Source organism: Lonchura striata, chromosome 2 (genome assembly GCF_050655825.1).
Source record: "Lonchura striata isolate lonStrDom1 chromosome 2, ASM5065582v1, whole genome shotgun sequence".
NCBI classification, from domain to species: Eukaryota; Metazoa; Chordata; class Aves; order Passeriformes; family Estrildidae; genus Lonchura; species Lonchura striata.
Window position 1 is genome coordinate 153118443 of NC_140704.1, and position 22220 is coordinate 153140662.

The 22220-nt window shown below is 49.6% G+C and overlaps 1 protein-coding gene across 1 annotated transcript in view; it reads right to left on the reverse strand.

The window, feature by feature from the left end:
- PTP4A3 (protein tyrosine phosphatase 4A3) overlaps positions 1-19960 on the reverse strand; it is a 41926-nt gene extending 21966 nt beyond the window's left edge. Inside the window, exon 1 of the mRNA XM_021547913.4 lies at positions 19802-19960. The gene's annotated coding sequence lies outside the window, so the exon portion shown is untranslated. The remainder of the gene's footprint in view (positions 1-19801) is intronic.
- Positions 19961-22220: the final 2260 nt, after the last annotated feature.

Consider the following 22220-nt stretch of genomic DNA (forward strand, 5'->3'; position numbering starts at 1 on the left):
ACAGATAATTTAAATTTGGCATTGCACGTGAAAACCAAGAGCAAAACCAGCCTGGAGTGGGCTGGACCACAGTGGGACAGAGGGAGCAGAGACAAGGGACACTGAAGATGTCCCCTCCAGCCACAAGACATGGGACTCATCTGCTCCAGTGAAAAATCAGCAGGTACTGGTTTGGCTCAGCTCTACTAGCACAAGGCCATCTTGGCAAAGGCACCATGGAGTCAATCTTGCCTTGGGGGAGTGAAAAAAGAAATAAAAAAGTTTATTTTCAGCTTGATCCGTTCCCAGCCCATCTCTCTACAAACAGGCAGCTGTACTGGCAGGGCACTGTGGGCAGCACTGGGACAGGCAGCCAAGGGTCGCTAAATGAGCATTGTAATTCAATGCTGAAGCATGGGGTGAAACTCTGCCCTGTGTTCCCACAGGGGAATTTCTCTGGCATTTTCTTTTATCAGTGGTCGATAAAACATCCCCATCCTGTTTCCAGATCTCCCCTAAGTGTCATTCGTCACGCAGATGGAGCACATCCTCTGCTGTCATTAGCATGTCCTGGGCTGGCATTTACTAGAAACACAGCAGAGGGACTTCCCTCAAGCTCCACCAGACAGTGGCACCTGAAAGATTGTGGGGACCTCAGCAAGAGACTTCCCCACAAGGTTAGGAAATTCCAAACAGCCTCTCCCATGTGGCTGGACCCACAGTCTCCCTGTGCCTCACCAGCTGGCAGGTCTGTGGTGATCTCCATCTGGGTGGATGCACTCACGGAACCATGATCCAACTCAAGCACAGAGGAACTCCTGCCCCAAATCTGCTCCCACGTCACTGGCATAGTGTAGGAATAGGCAGTTTTAGTTAACACTAAGGATCAACTCTGAGCACACCCCACTTCTCCAGCACAACCACAGGCAGGAGCATCTTTGAGGCATCACTGCCTCCAAAGCTGGTGACACCACCACCAACTCCTCACCAGGAGCACATCCCAGCCACCCTTCCAGCCTGCAGCCACAGCACCAAGGATGAGGAAGATTCACAGCATGCAGAACCAGTAGTGTATCCCTTTGAGGCCAGGGCATTGATAAAACTCTGGTCTTCAACCCTTCCACTTCAATAAAACAAACAAGAGCTCCATGAAATTCTCCCCTAACTTTAGCGGATACCAATTTTAGCCCAGCTGCCTGCATGACGCCTCTGCTGCATTTTTATGCCTAGCTTCAGGCAATATTCTGATTTTTGTAATGCCTGAAGACAGTTGTGGGGAATACACAGCCATCTTTAAAGCAATGGCAAAAACAAATCAGTGTTTTAAAGGGAAACAGAGGGGGAGGGGGAAATAGTCTTGTTCTGAAAAAAAAAACCTACTAAGATTTTCTGACAAAAACCACCAACATGTGAGACACTCCTATTCTGACCCCCATCTCTGAGCCATGAAATCACAAAGCTGGACCGTGGGCTGCCTCACTTGTCCACAGTTCACTGCCACTCTGTGCTTGTTATCTTGGGGGAATGGAGTAAGGTTACATGGCTGCCATGTGCAAAAGCTTTTTACACATTTGTTGTCATTTAGATGGGTTTAAAATCTGATTTGTTTTTTTCAGTCTTCATTTTTGGAAGTGATTTATCATGCCTCTGCATTTTAGCAGAGAGCACTAAATGGATGGAAGATGCTCAGGAGCAGCTCTGGGATATACAGAAGATATCTCCCTGTCACATTAACCCAGACTTGTACAATATGAGAATTTGAGACAAACTTTGTCTCCAAATCACGCCTTTCTCAATGAGTTCATTTTCAGGAAACTGTCCCATCCACTAACCTCAAAAAATGTCTCTGGCTTGCATCCATTAAACCAGATAAATGAGTTTGTAAGTTCATAACTTGAACTGAAGTCAGAAAGTTTTGTCTTTCATTTTCTAGAGCTGATTCACGGCCAGCCTGACCCGAAATGTGGGCTTGCTTCAAGATTTTTGTCATTTCAGGGTTCATTTGCAGTTTAAAGTGATGCTCTCATCTTTAAGTCTCTCGTGCTCTCATCCCAGCTCAGTGTTGGCACAGCTTCTCTCTGCACTCCTCAAAGCCCGTGTGGACAAACTTTTCAAACTTGATCAAGTGAAATCCCTCTGGATTCACTTCTTTGCCAGAAATTCAGAGGGACATTACAACAGGACATCAAGAAAGGATTTTGATCCTGGGCTGCCTGAGCAATCATCCCTGATGCTGAGCACAGGCAGAGAGCACCAGCTTGGACTTATTTTTATCTTAAGAAAGACATTTGAGCTTTTCCAAATCGAGCTTTTCCCTTCTCTGCTACACCAGTACAAGAATTGTGAGCTTCCTTATTTCACTGAACCTAGCTGCATTTCTGGTCTGCAGAGTCAACGAGAGGAGCAGCCAGCTTTTTGGCTGCCTTGGAAACTCTGCAGTCCAAGAAAATCAGACGAAACATTTGAATGTGCTCAAGCTTGTTCGTCAACAGTCTGATTTCTGAGGGAGCTGACCCTGCGTCCAGGCCGGCTGACACTGCACCGACAGCAATATTTTTGGGTCCTGTGTGGAATACTCCTGCAACAGCCCTGCTGCCAAGTCTTGCAAAAGTTCCCAGGCTGAGGAGCTGGACTTGAGGAACATCCACTGCAGGGTTCATGTGAATTGCTGAAACATCTCAGCTCACCAGGGAAGGGTCAGAAGCGGGGAAGGATGTGCATCATGTTGTCTGCAACTCAATAAAAGCAACAAAATACCTACACAGGATTGTTTGACATCTCACATTGACTGTCACAGGAGGGCTGAGGTTGGAAGGGACCACCTCCAAGCTCCCCATCACTATGGGGATCTCACCACTGATGCCTTGGCACCCTCATGCACATCCTGCAAACACGCATTACCACCATGCCTGATTGATGGATGAGATTCCTGATCCCGGCTACATGAACTGTGCTCCTCTGAGGAGTTGGAGCATCTACAGCACACTTCTAGAGTTAAAGGATGTAATTCCTTCCCTTTGCCCTGCCCAAGGTCACTGAAGGACATGGACCTGCATGGAGACACAGATCTCCCTTCCCAAATGCCCTCTCTCAGCTCCAAAGAGCACCAAACTCTTTCACTAGGGTCCTTCAGAGACAAGAAATGCACCCTCAACTCCAAAATGTGGTGATCACTCTGGATCCTCCAAAGAAGCTCATCCACAAGGCCTGTTTAGGTGCAGTGTCTGGTTATGGCCCAGGATGAGGCATCTGGCTGAGCCTGCAAGGTGGAAAGTTCAAGTGGCTGTTGTTTATTTGGCTTTGCAGAGAGCAGTCGCCCAGGCTGAACGTGGGCCAAGCACCTTCCCATGGCAGGAAACGCTGCTGGAGTCTTTAAATAACCACCAGTGGTCAGGGCTTTGGTTTACAGCTTCTCTGGATTGAAAACCATCCCTCACACTGTGTCTGCTCCAGCTCCCTCCTGGGTGTAAATGTCAACACTTCTCTCATTACCTCCTAGGTCTTCATGTCCATATCCACCAGCCCCATGTAGAAGCTTGACAGAAGCAGGAAAAGTTCCCCAAGCACAGGCATAAAATCACATAAGGGCTTTCCATCCTTTTTGAAAGTTGAATTTTATGTCCTTCAGTCAAAGCTTCCCTCTGCTTTCCTGTAAATTTGTAGCTCCCTGGGGCTCTCCTCACCCTCCCCATCCTGCTTTAAGGTCCACACACATCTCCTCATACTCCAACATTGAACTGCACCACCATAAGTGCTCTTCACCTTCCTGCAGCTGGACTGGTGTGTTACCAGTTCATATGATTAAAATCAAGAATAAAATCCTTCCTCCAGGGCAAGTAGAAAATGCCAAGATCTTTCCACAAAGGCTTTTCTCAAGTATTTCCCTGGGATACTTGAAATCAGAAATCTTGCCAAGAACCTGGATAGAATGGGTCACCCAGTAAATCCTGCTTTACTGATGGAAAGTTCCCAAAAGCTGTTTCACTGGGAAGCCTGGCTACTTGGGGCTTTTGGCTTGCCAAGACTCCGGGGAACATAAATGATTTTTTTTAACCTATAGCTGTTCTAAAATGATGGCTGGTGAGAGGAAGCTCTGTAAATAAGCAAAATAACATTTTACAGTTGGAAAACAAGACCTTGTCCTGACCTCCTCTCTTGGGCAGATTCACTGGTGCACAGCAAACCAGTATTTTATTTTAAACTGTGCTTGTAAAAAGTTAAAAAAAGCTGCTTCCTTGACACTTAAGTCAGGTAAGGACACAGTAGGCCAATATGCCATATAAATAAGCCTGCTCTTGTATACACATGTGTTTTAAAATAAGCTTATGAAATGTAAACACATGGGCTTTAACAAAAAATAATTCAGCCTCACTGAAACCATTTAAGTGGGACTGAGCCAGGCTTCAGGGATCTGCTAACTATGACCCAAAAACCCCTTAGAGACAAATAAAACACTTTCATAAACATGCAAAAATGAGCAAAATTCAGTATTTTTCTGAAGGATCATCCCTAGAGGTGCACTTCTGTTTTGGTTATAAAAAGAAGAGACTAGGGAGGGAAAAGTTTCTCCCACTCCATGTGAGCATGTTCCACACTGCTCACCTTCTTCATACCACTGAGATGGGCAACTTTTCTATTTGTCCCTGGCCTGTATACTCCAGGAGAAGAGCCAACCACCTGGGCTTTAAAAATAAAACACGGTCTCAGCTTCAGAGGGCCAGGTGCAAGGGGAAAAAACTACTTTTAACCCTCATTCTGCAAGAGGGGAATGCTGTGACCCCTCTGAGTGGTGCTTGTCTGAGTTTGGAAGATTTATTTGGAGTCAATGGAGATGTCTGACTGGTGGTTAATCCTGGCGCTGGGCACTGGGGCTGGGGAAGTGGACATCAAAGCATTCCTGCATCTGCTGGGGAAATGGGAGAGGCGGCAGACAGAGCTCTGCCTCCTCCCTGCGTGGCTGCTGGGGCTACAGGCAGCACAGACCCGAGCCTGGGGCTCTCCAGGCCCCAAAAAAGCTGTCCAGATGTCTGAGCAACACCCTGAAATGGATCTTCCCACCTGATTTGCTGGGTTTCCATCCTGCTGCAAACACAAACATGAGGGGATGCTTCAGCCCTCTGATCATTTTCGTGGTCTCCTCTGGACCCGCTCTGACAGGTCCATGTCTTTCTTGCGCTGAGGACCCCACACCTGGGCACAGTTCTCCAGGTGGGCACATTCTGTGAGTCTATGAAAATGAGCTCCCAGCAAGCTCACGAGATCAGTGACTGGTGGTGTCCCTAGATCCATCCATCCATCCATCCTGGGATCCATGGTAGAAGCTTTTCCTACCACTGACAGGGGATGGTTCAAACCTCTTGTGAGATGGTTCAGCAGCAACCCAAGAGTTAGCATCTGGCCTAGAGATGAAGAGCACATTAAGGATTTAGCAGGACCTGACAGCTCATAAAGGGCAGCTACGGTAACTTTGTCAAAGGCTGGCATTCAGGACTTCTGCATCCAAGGAGCCAAACAGCCTCAGGCAAGCTGTCTCGAGGGAGTTCTGGGTACACTGCATAAATCTCCAACCTTATTAAAGCTCCAAAGACCACAGAATCCAGCTCCTGACCTTCCCCAGAGCAGAAAACGACAAAACGTTTCCTGCTATTTATAGCAGCTGGAGAGCCTGATGGGAAAACCCCACTTGTGAAACGTGGGCTGCTTGCCACAGCTGCTCTCAGGGAACGGTCAAGCTGCTCTGAACTCCAGCCTGGATGGACCATTTCATCCCTGGGACCACTTCAGCCTTGGCAAGACCACGTCCAGAGACTGCACAAGAGGAAAAGGCAAATGGATCTTGCTCCCGTTGGCTCTTCCAGGTCATGTTTGCATGGCCCAACTTGAATTAGACAAGGCTGAGCATCCCAGAGAGGTGGCTTCATCTGTGGGCTACAGGCACGTAGCCAACTTTGAAGACCACTCTTAACCTATATGAAGCTCCACCTGGATGTGACTGACCTCACCTAGAAGGCAACTGTCAGCTTTTTAGGGAAACTGAGGAGGTGGGCCCCTTTGCCTACCCCCCTCCTCAAAGCACAGCATGACAGGCACAGGCACGTTTATCTGCTGGCAACTGGATTTCCATTACTCTGGCACACATGGAAGGTGCTTTCCAGCACGTTCAGTCACACAGGTACAGGAAACCTTGCAGCCCAAGGCAAGCTCTTCCTGCACTGGGATGGGCTTTGCTGCTGGGAGCCTCCCAGCACCGGCCCTGCCGGAGAGGAACATTTGCTGTCATGCTGTCGAGGAGGATTCCCAAAGCTTCTGTCTTGGGCTGGTGCCAGCACGGGTGTTCTGCTCGCTCCCAGGCCGAGGGAAGCGAGCTGTTCCTCACGCAGGGCTGTGAGATGTGAAGGAACTCACCAGCCACGAGAGGAGCAGCTGGCTCTGGAGCTGCCATGACGGTGGCTAAAGGCTGCGATGGCACCCGGGGACGTGCACTGACCACTGCCCTGCCACAGTCCGAAATAATCCACCAGGCTGAGGGCAGGGTGACAGTGAGTGCCATCGGTGTCAACGCAGCAGCGAACAGCTGGGATTTAGGAGCACACTGGGAACAGCACAAGTCACACTCCAAATTTCACCTTCATAAGGAAGGTTCTGCTCCGGTCCAGGCAATGATGCCTTGTATAGGATTCAGCTTGAGAATAGAAATCTGAATTCAGGGTCCCAGGAGCCTCATTAGAGTCACCACAAAAATCACAGAATGGTTTGGGCTGGAAAAGAACTTCAAATGTTGTCTAGTCCAACAGTATTTACTCCTGCAATGAGCAAGGAGACCTTCCAGCAGATCAGGAGACCATTTCAGTCACCTGGTCCCAGGCTTCTTGACAGGCTCCTCCTGTCCTTCTCTGCTACAGCTCTGCTGTTGGTGAATCTGTGTGGCCCCATGGCCAGTGTGGGAGACTGAGACCCTGACACATCTTATCCTCAACAACAAAACCCCAAACCACAGCCATGGCTAAGGCCTAGGTGCATCACCAAAGAGCCCAGACAGATCTTCTCCCAGGGAGATCTCGGCCCTTGTGATGGACAAGTTCCTTCTAAACATCCCCAGGCAGTTTGCCTTCAAATCCAATTAATAACTGTATTTTGTCAACAAAGTCTGGTCAGCAGCAATTCATAGACTTCACGCTGGTTAACCTTTTCCCACCAAACAAGCCCAGGGATATTTTGATTCTCTGCCCTACAGAAGTTTATTTGTGTAGGATCCATCCAGTTACCAGCTTCCGGCAATGAAAAGACACACCAGGAGCGTAATTGCTTTCTAATAGTTGGGGAAAGACTTGATGGCTGTGGCCAGGGCTCCCTGGCACTGGCACTAGAAAAGCAGAGCACTTGCCAAAGCCACCTGAGAGAGTCCAAGAGGTTTGTAATTAGCCTGGGAGAGAAATCAGAATGAGCACAGCAGCCCGACCATCGCCCCCAGGTGCAGAGAACCTGGAGGTCTTTTACTTGCTGGAGGCAAAATGCCTGGACTGGGATTGTGGAATATTGAAAGAAGACTCAACAGAGAAGACAGAAAGCCATCCCCACTTTCAGCCTTGTCCATATGCCATTACCCAGGAAGAAATGACTCAACACCAAACCAGTTCAAGATTCCCCAGTGCTTTTCACTGCTCAGGACCACATCTCATCATCTGATGCTCACAGGATTTTGAAGCAAAAGCAGATGAATGGGATCAAGGAAAAGGGCTACCTTAGCCTTGAACTGGTGAGGATTTTATGCCTCTTAGAAGAAGGACCAAGGAGAAAGATTTCTCACCTTCCTCATGACATGTGTGGGATGCATCTCTCAGCCCAGGATCACAGGCTGCTGCAGCTCACAGTTTGTTTCAGCTCCAGATTCAAAAGGATGGGCCAAAAGGGATTCAACTTGAGACTCCCTCACTGCCTGGACTCTCCTGGCAAATGATTAACAGATGCTGCACTGGCTGGCAAGCTCTTCACCCAGACAGAACAGCATCTGGCAGGCCCATTACTGCCTTGTGTGGCGGGTGTGCCCTAGAGAGTCTGGAGATTTACTGCCCAGATATAAAGTGACTGAACTCTGTCCCAGGAGCACTTCTAGTGAAAAGCAGAATTTCTTCATAAAAGAACTTGCTTATCATAATTTCAATTATTTGCATATGAAGGGGAGGCCAGGAAAGCAAAGACACCCGAGGGTGACATGGGGAGGTGATAGTGCTGGCTCGATGGGTGCTGCCAGCTGGAGGAGAGTGTCTAGTTCAGTGAAGGAATGGCCATCCCAGAAAGGGGTAGGGAAAACTGTGCCTTTTAACAGCAGTTGGGATATTTTCTTCGGCACATTCCTCTCCCTCCAGTAATCTTGTGGGAGCCTGGAAAGGCGGGTTGTGAAATACAATTTCTCCCTGCTGGCAGCTCTGTAGGGATGCCAGGAGCCAGAGCAGCCTTGAACAGAGGCAGGACCAGTGTCCATCATGCTGCAAACATGAGACACCAATAATTAAACTGGGAGGTGAGGAAAAAGCCTTTCCCCACCATATACCTCCTCCCTGGCCTGGCTTGCCCCTGCATCAGGATGGACTGTATAGTGTCTCAGACTGGGTCAAGGGATATGGGGTGTACTCATCTTGATGCAATATTTACCTCTTGAGATCTGGGTGAGGTCACACATTTGCATCACTTTGGACTGTATTTGCTTATGAATAAAGAGTAAAACCCTTCAGGTTTCAGAGTAAATCCCAGTTTGGAGCAGTAAGTGGGAGAAGAGCACAGTGTAGGATGCACTGGGTTCCTGGGTGGCTCCTCCAGGCCATATGGGTGCTTATGTGGTGCCTGAAATCTCAGTCCATCCCATGGATGGGCAGAACACGGGGCTGTATCTGGCAGCAGTTTGAGAGGACGCTGGTCACAGCCAGGTGCTGGGCTGAGCTGTGCACGCTGTGTGATGTGTCTTCACCCACCTCTGCTTTCAATTAAAGCCACTAATGATTTTAGCAAGGAAAGACTGAACCAAGTGCATCCCTGGAAAGCTCGCTAATGCTGGCCAGATGTGCTGCTCCTGGCAGGTGCCACAGTGGTTGCAAGTGTGCAGGTGGCTTTGCAGGGGGGAAGTAAGGAAAAAAAAAAAAGTAAAAAGAAAAAAAAAAGTTATGGGTCATTGCCATCAAACCAAATCTTCCAGCCTCAGAAAAACTGAATGGAGCCAGTCCTGGATGCTTTGTGGTCTGGGCTTGGGTGAGGCCCCAGGGCTGTAATGGTTTTATTTAGGGCATGCAATAACCTTTGGCTCCTATTGTATTTGGGTTTGCCAGAAAGGCAGTTGGTCTGGCTGGACTAAAGCTGGCAGTAATTACATGCCAATGCCTCCTCTGTAGTGAGGAAGGGCGAAACCTAAAAAGAAAACCACGTGTGCATCCCCCTATTTGCTCCTTCATGTGGGACACGCCTTAACCTCCCATGAGCAGAAATCCAGCTCATACTCAGCATTAACGCTTTGGAATGTTATTGACAATGCAGTCCAAAAAGGAGGAGAGATGCGGGAATGCTCCTGGTGTCAAAATGCATTTCGTAAGCGACCAGACTCATCCCCTGAAGGACACCCTCTGCCCCGCCCTGCCACCAACCCACCCAGCAGCCTTCCAGCCTCCGCCACTTCCCCCACTGAACACGCCAAATAAAAAACAGATGCTCCAAAATGCTTGAAGACATTCCCTTTCATCTGGTAATTGCTGCTTCCAAGTTAAAAGATCTTAAGTGGTCCTCAAACCCTCCTAAATGACCCAGACACCTATTTTTGTCCCTGTTTGGCTTCTGAGCCTCTTTGGCTTTGGCATCTGAGCCACCCTGCTGCTCCTCATCCCCTCTTCCCAGCAGCTGATGGCCAGTCCCAGCTTCCTTGGCAGCATTTGTACCCCTAGGACTGGCTTACTGCCACCCACCACTTGCCATCAGCCACGTGCAATCCAATCCCACTGCATGGGGTGCCACGATGCCACTGAGATGGGCACTGCTGCTCCCCCAGCATCAGATAGGTATGGTGCAGGAAAGTCAGGCTGTGGGGTGAAAAAATGAGGTGCAGAAGGCAAAATTAAGATGCAATTTGCAGTAATAGCACTGATAACAGTTCTATCTAAAACTGCAGCAGGAGGAAATAGACACCTCACCTCCCTCCCCAAATCTGACCTACACAAGCTTAAACTTAAATGAAGTACATCTGCATGAAGATTTTCCCTTGTCCTCTTCAGTCAGTGCATTTCTAGCTTTGACAAATAAACAGCCAGTCCTCAAACATCAGGCTCTGTATTGCTTGTGGTTCCTTCCCCTTTGTTTCTAAGAAATTAGTAACAGGAGGAGAAGGTTGCAAAACACATGCTGACCTCTCTTTTAAATACAGTGAGAAATCAAATAGGGAGAGAGGAACAAGGAAGATCCACTGCAGGCTGAAAATGCCCAGCTGTACCCACTCTGAGTGCTGGAGGCTGTGGATGCTGATTTAGGCAGCGAGAAAACACGATGCACAAAGCAAACCCAGTGATGAGCCCAGGATGTGATGCACTCCTGTGCTGGAGCTGCAGCTGTGAAGGAGCCCACGGGGCTGCTCAGAAAAGATTCAGGAGGGGAAATTAATTCCCAGCATGGTGTGCTAAACAACCATGGCCTGGAGGAGAGGAGCTGGGGGTCAAAAATCACTTAATGTGGAAAGATGCAATGGGGTCTGCTGGTTTCCTCCTGGTATCTGCTGCTGATGCTCAGTGCCCCATCAGCATCGCTCTCCCTGACAGTGGATAGGAGCGTTAGTGGGAATTGTGTTACACCAGCCCAGCAGCTTCACTGGAAATGGGAGATGAGAATAATTCTACTAATAACTGCAGAGGCCAGCTCCTCCTCAGTGATGCCAATTTACGCGTGGTTTAATGAGGGCACAGAATGATGGAAGGACACTGCAGGGGAATATGAAATCCTGCCTCAAATAGACACACTGGTGCAGTTTAGAATGGACAGAAGGAAAAATGAAAAAAAAAGGTTCTTAACTAAAGGGAAACTTGGAGGAAATAAGGAGCTGGTGACTGATGGCACCTGGAGCATCCTTCCTTCCATCAAAGGTACCAGTCAAGTTCTATCAGCCAAGGTGAAGGCAGAGGTCTAAATTGGGATGGATCAGCTAGCATCTCAGCATCACCAGGAATAAGCACAGAGATCCCAAAGAAAGCACATAAAAGGCAAAGCAAACCCATGGAAAAGATGCAGCAGTGAGAAATATGGTGAAAAATTATCATCCTGGGGAGAAAGCAAACACCTTGCAGCTCTTCCCATACCATCATGGATAGTTCTACACCTCCAAAAGGGGACCAGTGGTAAGGAGCCATGTGTGTATTTTGACCTGATGAACTTTCACATTTTAAATCCACTTCAGCCTTGGAGCAAAGCACCTGGTGCAGCTGTGCGTGGGAAATGTCTGCTCCTCAACACCAGGGCTGAGATTAGCAAGGGCAGAAACATGAGCCCTGGCACTATGAGAAAGGAGAGGGAAAGGTGCTACTGAAGGCTGCACCAGGAAAAAAAAAAAGCTCCTCTTCTGCCAAAAGAAGATGCATTTACATTGCAAAAGAGAAGTGTGCTAATGAAATTAGATAATGGTTTCAAATCGGAGAGCCTTTGTCAGTGGAGAGGATGGTTGGGGTTGTCCTTCTGCAGGCTGGGAGGCAGCATAGTGGATTTTCCTTTTCAGTGGGTGAGCTGCAAATGAAGTTGCTGGGTCTGTCTCCACTGCAGCAATGAGGAAACCTAGATGCTCTTACACCACTTCCAGCCATGCTCCACCAGGAGCTCTGGGGTTATTTAGGTTGGCAGACCCGCAGTACTTGGTAGAGCCTGCCAGAGGATGAATACCAGAGCAGGGAAAGGAGCCATCCAAGCTAAAAGCCAGTGCGGGTACAAGAAGAACAAGGCCAAATGGGTACGAGTCATCCACAAATAAATTTAAGTTGGAAATGAGAGCAGTTTGTATCCGTGCGAGCAGCAAGGCTCTGGCAACAGCTTTCCCAGAGGACTTGCCAGGGTCAAACAGCTCATTAGTTTTAAGAAGGAAGCTGGCAGGGGGTTTGTGTCATGGCTGCTTATAACAACAGGGGGGGACCAGCCAAAAATTGGTGGTGGCCCTGGGGCTGTCTTCAGCAAGGCATGGGTCTGCAGCCACATCCCACCTGTGCTGGCAGGATACGGAGGGATGCAACCGCATCCGCTCGCTCTTGGAGACAGAGGGAAGCTGCACGGGGAGGAAAATAAAAATGCAGAGCTCCATTTTTCCAGCTGACAGGAGCTTAAACACCGGCTGGGAATTGGGCTCAGGGCCCTGTGTGAAATTCAGCTTGGCTCGTCTTGAGACAGCAGCTCTACTCCCTGAGCACCCTACGAGCATTTCGGTAATAGCAGGGGGAATCAGACTTACTTGTCAAGCGTGTTGCTATTTGTGCAAACGCTCTGTACCAGAGGGAAGCTTGAAGAACAAGTCTCCTTTTTATAGAGCGTTGGATGCTGGCAGTGAGCCTGCAAATTAGAAGGAATTCAGAGACGAGCAACAACAACAACAACAAAAAAGCCTAAGAAGCTGGAGGGATTAGTTTGGGAGGAGAGGGGAAAAAAAAAAAAGAGCTAAGTGTGTGGTCCAGTGGATGTGACTTTGGGTTGGGTACAACCCAGTGCTGTCCCATGCACAGCAAATCTCTCTGTGCCACGTGCAGGTTTCCCTACCTGTCCTTAAGAGGCAAGATGTGTTCTCTGCCACCTCAGGAGACAGCTCTGTCATGTCCACACAGAAAAAAAAAAAAAAAATTAAAAATTACATATATGATAGAAAGTCAGTAAGAAAGTAAGTAAGAAGCCAGAGTAAAGGTCAGCTCACAAACAAAATCTGTTTCAGCTAGGAACAACTCAGCCATGGCAGTGAAGGGTGTGTATGGAAGAACCCCCTGCTGCAATGTTTTTTTTATAGGGTGGCTTTACCCCAAATTAGCTCAGCTCATCCCCAAACCTGCTGAACCGCTCAGAGAAGTGCAACATCCCCAGCTGGATGTAGTCTTGCTATCAGCATCCTTATTTTTTGGGGCACTGAGAAGGGCAGGAGTGACCTGGATCATGGGTTTAATCATCAGCCTTCAGCCTGGCTGCACTTGCACTGGTGCCAGGGTCCTGGAGAGGGGACTTGGGCAAGAGCCCAGAACTGTCTCTGCAGGGAAAAGCTTGGCTGTCCCCAGCTTGGGGTACTCAGCCTCACAGGGACATTCCCGTGACCAAAAAGTTGCACCAGTCGGGATGCAGCAACACATCACCCTGGGGAGCACCAGCACAGGGACATCCAGAGCCTTTCAGGGATGAGACCAGCTTTCCAGTTTGTTGACCAAACCTCCCCCTTTTAGTGCCTGTCACACAAGCATGGATGAAGCTGTAATTTGCCATGACGGGATGTAGGAGAGGAAGGGACACAAAGGAGGAAACAAGCCTTCCCTTAAATGCCCCCTAACGCCACCTTAAAAAGTAATGAACCAGGGGCAGTGGAGGTTACTGGTTTGGTATGAGAATTTTCATGAGCATGAGAAAAAGAAAGACCACATTACTCCAAAGTACTTTTTTTTTTTTTTTAAGCAAGCTTCAGGGGCTCTGGGAGAGCAAAGCTTGCTGCAAAGTTTGTTTTCTGTTGTGCCCACGTTACCAAGCAGAGCTGGCCGTGGAATGTGCAGCCAGGGGCACCCAGCCGTGCTGCACCCCTGGGTAAGGCTGGTGGCCAGGTAGGATGGCCAGGTAAGATGGCACGGTGAGGGTCACTGAGCCTTGGGCATTCCTCCAGCCCAGGACGTTGCCCAGCCACCCATCTTCCCAGTTTAGCAAAACTTTGCTTCCAGCAGTGCCCCATTTCCAACAGTTGTGTTGCACATGCAGCTAATAAATGAACATCATATCGACATCAAAAAAGTGTTTTTTAGATGTTGGGATAATTAGGGCAATTGCCCTGGCGCCTTTCCCTGGGGTGCCAGGGTGCAGCACGGTAGCTGGCAGCTCCCAAACCCTTCTCCGGAAAAGTTCAAACCCTCAAATACTTGGAATTGCTCTTTGAGGGAATTTATTTTAAAGCCGCTTTAACGGCAGCTGGGAATTACCAGGGAGGCACTTTGCTCTGCTATTTCCCAGCTGCTGACCCCGTTCGCATGAAGGGGGCCCCGGGCAGCCGCCCAGCTGGGACGCTTGGGGACATGTGCCGAGCCAGCACTGCCTGGAGTTGCACCCAAAATTTCCCTTGTCTCAGCTTGCAGCAAAAGCACAGAGAAGGGCTGCTGTGCATGGCAGGAGCGAGAAAAATTAACTCCCACATCCAGCAGTGATGGTGTGAGTTTGATGTGAGGGTTATCTTTTAAGACTCTGCTCCCATGAGGGTTTAAAATTGTACCCAACTATGCTGCTTCCTCCCCAGAGCAAAAGCAGAACTGGGGAAAGGCTATGAGCCTCCTAAACACTCAATCAACATCCCAATGCGTTGGTGGCGTGGCATGTTGTTTTTTAAGCAGCATTTTAGTCTTAAAAAGGGTTACTGAGCAAAATCAGTGACAGCAAGTCAGCAGCTAAATGTCATCAGGACTGCGAGCGACAGGTCCTGACGGAAGGTTGGAAAATGCCACCACCAGAGATGTGGTTGCTCCTCCTGCAAACCTTCCATGTCCTTATTTGTCTGAAAGGGTTATGGAGCCCTTCTCCCCTCCACACCTACACAGGGACACCACAGCCACCCCGCCTGTCTCAAGCCCTGGGGATGATCTGGGAGCCCTGGAATAGGTGCAGGCAGCTGGGTTGGGTCTAGTGGCAGAAAGAAGCAACTCCAAGCCCAACAGCTGCCAGATGTGAACCCACCTGCAGGCACCAAGTCATTGAAGTGAAGGGGCCCCCAAAGCCACAGGCAAGGGTTGGCCTGATAGGCATCAGCCCCCTGCATGGCTTTCTTCTCCCTGCTGTCACGCTTGAAAACCATTTGTGGAAAAACACAGCAGAACGAAGAAGGTTTGAGTGTCGAGTTGGAGGAGCTGGGGGAAGAAAACAATTTGGCAAGGAAGGAGGAGCTGAAGGACACAAGTGTTCCCATTTTGGTTCACAACTCCCTCGGGTGCTGCTTGGAGCGTTTATTGACCAACTCGCCTGCCCTCGATGAGCTGGCCTTGCAAACTGTGGCAGGAGGGAGGCTATTCCTGGTCAAGGCATGTACAACAGCAACACTTTCTTAACTCTATAATCAACCAGTGACACACAAAACACACAGTCAAGGACTTTCCTGGAGAGGGCTCCAGCTCTGCAATTACTGCACCTGCAGCATCACCACAAACAGTCATCAGGTGCTCTCCTGAAATGTTTCAGTGGTCCCCAAAAAAGAGGAAAAAAACAGCTAAGTCCAGCCACACGGACACAATCTGCTTAAAAAAATCAAGGTGCATCCTTGACTCCAGCAATGCAGCAGACAGAGAGGACTGACTTGCCTCTCTCATTATTAGACAGAAAATAATGATAAAAAAATGAGATGCAGCCAGGTCAGGTTCATTAAGGGTGAAAGGCAATGGTTTGACTCCAAACCCAGCTGTTCTCCCCAGCATTGATATGATCTTCCCAGCACAAGTCTGCGCAGGAACTCGCCATCCCCCCCTGTTCCTTGCAACACGATAGCACAGCACATCGCCCCCAGCTCCCAAGTTAAACATCTTATTAACTGCAGTGACGTAAAAGAGGAAATCTCCGAGAGCTATCACAGAGATGAGAGGGAACACATTTACCATCAGTAGGCAATGATACCGCTGTAGAGAGATCTGCACATAAAGCAGCACCCAGCCCCTCCTTCCCCTCCCTCCATGTCATGGGAAACGAAACCTGACAGCCAAACAGCCCCGATACGAGACACTCGCTGTAAAAATATTTTTAAGATTGAAAAACAACAAAAAAACTTGCCTTCCAGGAAACCATTTGGATACAAACCCTGCGCAGCTGCAGCCACCCTTGGTGTCGTACTCATCCCTCCTGCTTCAGCTTAGAAAACATGCAGGGTGGGGAAGGGGAAAGGAAATAAAAAAAAATAGGGAAAAGAAGAAGTGATATTGCAGCTGATGAGCTGCGAGAGGCTGTTGGCAAAGTGGTCCAGCAATCATCTGAAATTCAGACGTCACGTGTGGGTTCTGTCTGCAGCTCCCGCGCAGCCCAGGCTCAGCACTTCGCCCAAGTGCACACGCAGCAATTCCCTGCGCTGAGCTCTCCCGCCCCACTCCCACACGCTTCCCAGCCCGTGTCCTATCCCAACCATACCCAGCAGGTTTTGGCACTGCAAGGTGACCCAGCTGCTCTGGCCACAAAGGTGGATTTCTGTCATGCAAGCGCAGGGCACACTGAAAAGCATCACTAAGCTGCAAAACCACCCTCCCTTGCAGCTGCTCCTAAATTCCAGCCCTGCAGGCAGTGCTGTCTTCTCTACCAGGATGTGTCAGTGGCCATCACTCCACTACATCGTCTGGGGCTGGTGGGGGGTCCTATTGGCCTGGAGGAATGCCCAGAACATGCTGTACCTGCTCCCGAGGCCAGCCTGTCCCTGGGCAACCCTGAGCATGTCCAAAAGCAGCCCTTGAGCTCCCTGAGCTGCTGTGCTTGCATCAGAGACCAGTGGGTGAGCCCAGACACCTCTGGGGTGAGGTGGCAGCCAGCTTCTTTCTTTATTTTTTTTCCCTTTAATTTTCATCTGGGACATTGCTTTAGAGCCAAGGGATGCTTCAGGCTTCATCCTGTACTGCCCCACAGTGCAGCAGCTCCTGGGAACTCACCAGGACCAAGCAATCACCAAAGGTCCCTCTGCAAAAGGCCATGATGGGGATGCAGAGATCCAGCCCCACTATCCCATCCCCAAAAATCTTCAGGACAAGTAAAACAATTTTTTTTTTTTCTTTGCTTGCTCCCATTCTTCACACAATTAGCAAGAGGAATCAGGAGACTGAATGTTCCATACCACCTCGGCTTCATCGCCCGGCTGGAGATGCATCGCATGGTACTAAAGTCAAGCAGATACAGTGGGACTAAAAAAAGAGCATGGTTGCTTTTTTTTTCTTTTAAAGCCGGATTGCCTTTCACGGTGACTATATTTATAGGTAGAGCTGTTGAAATTTTAAGGGCTCCTTGCCACAGGAATCCAGTCGTGTCTCGTGTTCGCAAAGTGGTGTAACTTGGCAAAAATGAACATTTAATAGGCCGATGGGTGCTGCTTCCCTTCCTTAATTTTGGGTTAAATCAGAAAGGCAAAAGGACAAGATGTAAAATTAGCCACGCACGCTGCCGCCATGCGCCACAGTCTGTATTTTCCAGATTAGGAGCGTAATGAACACGGGACTTCACACCCTCCCCTAGACCGGCACTTTCCTTTTCTGTCAATGACCAAAAAAACCCGGCTTTCGCGGGTGTTTATTTTTGCTTTCGGTTTCGCTATCCGTGGCACACACAAAGCCTCCTCTGCACTTCATTTTATGGTTGAAAAACTCCGTCAGGGTTCAGCTGCAGAGTGGTCAAACTCGCTCTCCCCATCCAAAGCCGCCCGGGAACACCAGCCGCCAGCACGCCGCAGCACACGATGCCCAGAAACCACGCAGTCTCAGCCCAAAAGTTGGCAGTTTTCTTACACAACAGCCTGCTATGCTGCTAAACCCCTTTTTTATTTTAATTTATGCTATAAAAGCGTGTTACACCCTGTCCAAAGACGCTACCACCCCACTGAGCACGTCTGGATACTAAACTTTGATTCCCTATGACAATGTGTGTCTGAGACAAAACTCAAACCATAATTAAAGTTATTGATAGGAGACAATGTTTACTGTTTGCTATTTTAAAATCAAGGGATGATGGATTTCAAGCCACTGATTTCCATGTCTTGTAGGGGATGATGAAGCTGGAAACATGCTCTAATGTTGGGGTTTTTGATGTCTCTCTGGGCACTTCTGCTGTCAAATCAAAGAAATTCACTTAACAGGCAAATCCCAGTGGATGCTTCTTACCCAGGATTGCCTTGACTGGAAGCTGAGTGATTTTTGAGCTATCAAGGCGCACATAAAAATAAAATAGCTGTAACAAAAGCTTTTTGCTTCTGCAAGCAGCCATCTCCTGAAGCAGAGCCAACAGGATGATTGCTCATGGCATACACCTTGGGCACAAGTAAACCGAAATAAAAGTTTTAATATTCCCAAAAGGAACAAATTTCAGGTTGGGCCACTTATGAAAGACTAAAAGTCACTTCACTTGCCCAACTGGCAAATTTGGTGCAGCTGAGATCCCCAAAAAGTGGTTGTGTCAGGGACCATGCTGCATCAACCCCTGCCAGCCAGCATCTGTGCAGTTAACTCTGAGGCCAAGTGACAACACACTGCTAAGTCCCTGGATGTGTATAAATATTAGTGCAGAACATCGGTGATCCCACAAGGCCCTCAGCTTTAAATCCACCTGCAGCATTTTTAACATATGCTGTCAGCAATGACATGATAAAAAAATCATCAGTGATCCTTGTAACAGTGGAATTTAAATGCAGCTCACAACCTGGTAGGGAGATTCATGACATTTCATACACAAACAAGCCACTAGCCCCATTTATCCCCCTTACCCTTCTTAAATAAATATACGACTTCATTAAGGCTCAGTTTTCTTGCTGATCCTTCTTTGGCCAGAAGGATGCACGTAAACTCAACCCAGCAGCTCCAGACACTCGGTTGCCCCACTTACATTTCAGTTCTTTTGAGCAGAAAGATAAAGCTGTAACCAAATGAACTAGAGAAACTGACAGCAGTACAAACTTGACAGACTCCAGCTAATTGCCTGGATTAGTAATTTCAGTTGCATGCAAAAATCCACTTCACCTACGGCAGAGAAAGGCATAGCATGGGGTATATCCTCCTGCTACGTGACCTGCCTGCCCAGGAAATGGGAACTACTGGCATTCCCAAGCCCCCACGCCATAGCAAGGCCAAGAATGGCTTGTTAGCCTAAGGAGATATGCTCAAATACGAAATCAGTGAATCATCCAGGCTGGAAAAGACCTCCAAGATCACCGAGTGCAACCATCAATGCATCACCAACACCACCATTTTCACCACCGAACCATATCACCAAGTGCCAGAGCCACATGTTCCCTGAACACCTCCGGGGACGGCGATTCCAGCACTTCCCTCGGCAGCCTGCTCTGAACACGACCCAGGAGGGGCCATCCCTGCCGCAGCTAGAGCTGCAGGGCAGCCCCGTTCGGAAACACCCTTAGGGATGGCGAGCCCGGACAGCCTGCAGCCCGGCGCTCCCCCCTTGGGCCCCCGCTGACACCGATCGCCGCGTCCGGCCCCGGACGGGGGCGGAGAGGCCCCGTGGAGCCCTGAGGTGCCCACGCTGCATCCCACCCACGGAGCGCGGCGGGATGGGCTCTGCCGGGATGCTCCGTGCCCGCACACGCGGTGCGGGACTGCGGCACCGCGCGTGACCCCCGCACACCGGGGCTGCAGCTCCCCTCCCTCAATTTCGGGTTCCATCTGAACGCGCTGTAGGCTCGCCGGGGGGGCACGCACGCTGCTGCCCCCCCGCCAAAGCCCCAGGATGGCTGCAGCGGAGCCATCACCCCGCTCCGGGGGGACATCGCAGGGCGCAGCCTCCTCCGCACGCCGCGCTGGCCCCGCACGGAGCTCTCCCGCCCGCATTGTTGAGCGGGCGGACCCACGTGCGGCCACCGCCGCCGCCGCTTCCCCGCGCCCGCCCGCCCTCGCGCCCGCGCACGGACCTGCCCGCCGGCTCCGCTCGGCTGCTCTGGGCTGCGCTCCCCCGCGCCCGGCTCCGCTCGCCGCCCGGCCGGTCCCGCTCCCGCCGCACATGCAGATGCAGCCGCCGCCGCCCCGAGCGCACCCGCGCACCCGGCCCCGCCCCCGCGCGCGCCGCCGCCGCGTCACGTGGCGCCCGCGGGAGCCAATGGGGAGGGAACAGGCGGCGGAGGGGGCGTGGTCTGGCGTGGATGTGGGCGGGGCCGGAGAGGGGCGGGGCTTGCGGGGTGGGCGGGGTCAAGGGTGAGGGGAGCGTGAGCGAAGGGGAAAGGGAAAAGGGAAAAGGGAAAGAAATGGACAAACTGCGCTGGAGCTGCTCTGCTGTGGAAACAGGCTGCGAGAACTGGGGGGGTTCAGCCTGGAGAAGAGAAGGCTCCGGAGAGAACAGAGCCCCTTACGTTGCCTAAAGGGTCTCCAGGAGAGCTGGAGAGGGACTTTGGACAAAGGGCTGGAGTGACAGGAGAAGCAAGAATTGCTTTAAGCTGCAGAGGGCAGGTTTAGATGGGATATTAGGAAAAAACTCTTCCCTGTGAGAGTGGTGATGCATTAGCGCAGGTTTCCCAAAGGAGCTGTGGTTGCCTCATCCCTGGAAGTGTCCAAGGCCAGGCTGGATGGGGCTTGGAGCAACCTGGGATAGTGGAAGTTGTTCCTGTCCATGGGAGGGTGCTGGAACTGGATGACCTTTGAGGTCACTTCCAACCCAAAATATTCTGTGATTTTATGATTCTAAGAATAAGAAAATGAAGATGATGAGGAGGAAGAGGAGGGCGAAGAAGAGGAAGAAGAAAGAAAATAGTGATGACAAGGAGAAAGAGGAGGAGGAAAAGAAGGAAGAGGAAGAAGAAGATGATAAAGGAAGAAGATAAATATAAAAAAAAGTGATGAGGAAGAGGAGAAAGAAGACAAGGAGAAAGAAGAGGAAGATGGAGGAGGGAGAAGAAAGAAGAAGGAGAAGAAGGAGAAAAAGATAACAAAGAGGAAGCTGAGGAAGACAAGGATGAGTCTGGGGGCAAAGCCAAGGGCATACAGCACAGGCCTGGGCTTAGTGCAGCAGTATCCCCTGTCCTCTGGGGGAGATGCCCTTTGTGCCCCCAACAGATGAAGGGCGGAGGCTGCTCATTTCTGAGGCTATACAGGATATATTTAACATCTCCCATTAGTGGTTCTGAGTAGGTGTGAGGCACAGGGGTCACCCAAGGTGTCACAGACTCAAGCTGGCACAATTCAGGAGCTGTTGTCATTTACAGCCAGGGCCCTCACCTCAGGCTGTCAACCTTTGTGTCTACAACCCGTGTCTAGTTCTGTAGTGTAAAGAACCACCATAAATTCAAAGGAACGGGAGCAGACCACATGATGCCATGACAAGTTTTCATTTATTTCTAACTTGTTGAGGACTCTTAGCAGAAGTCACTGCAGAGGCAGCCAAGGGCTTCAAAAAATGAAAAGAATAATAGGGGGCTTGGGGTCACAGGCAGAGAGGGATGTGACACAAACACATAGAGATGAATATCAGGAGATCCTCAGATGTTACTGCATTTTAAAGATATTTTTACTTCTTCCCTGAAAGGCGCTAAGCTGGTGTCCTCTAAACCAGAATGGTCTGAGAGTATTTTATGTTTTTGAGAACACTGTTCAAAGTATGCAGCCCTCCTCTCTGGTTAAGGGATGACCTGGAAGCATAGATGATAGAATATCCTTAGATGGAAGTGACACACAAGGATCATCAAGTTCAGTTCCTGGCCCTGCAGAGGACAACCCCAAAAATCACACCTGAGAGTGTTGTCCGAATGATTTGTGAACTGTCAGGCTTGGCGCTGTGACCGCTTCCCTGAGGATCCCATTGCAATGCTCAGCCATGCTCTGGGTGAAGAACCTTTCCCTAATATCCAACCTAAACCTCCCCTGACACAGCTTCAGGCTGTTACACAACATAGCCTTGACATCCCAACCTGTTAGGACCCACAGCAAGTCCTCCAGCAGGACTTGAGAAGGGCTGATTTGGCATATGACTGTTTGAAAAGAGTAAAGGAAATAAGTGAAATTTACCACAATTTCTTAACACTTATGAATCTTATGTAACTATAATATTATATGTGTAAATGTATAAAGTGGATCCTTGGATAAAAACTTTGGAATCTGTTGATTGATTGCAAAGGATTTTCAAGACATTTGGTGTCTGCAAGTTTGAAATGCACTGCTGGATGAAAGGGATTTTCATTCTCTCCTTCTCCTTCTCCTTTCAACGCAGAGCATAAGTTTAACCTTGGTTAGGCATCAGCAAATTCACACCTTGCAATGAAGTCTGCTGAGAACAGAAAAAAACCTGTCACTTCCCTTGCTATTGGCATTTAGGTTCTGCTGTCTGACTCCCTGCTACTTTTT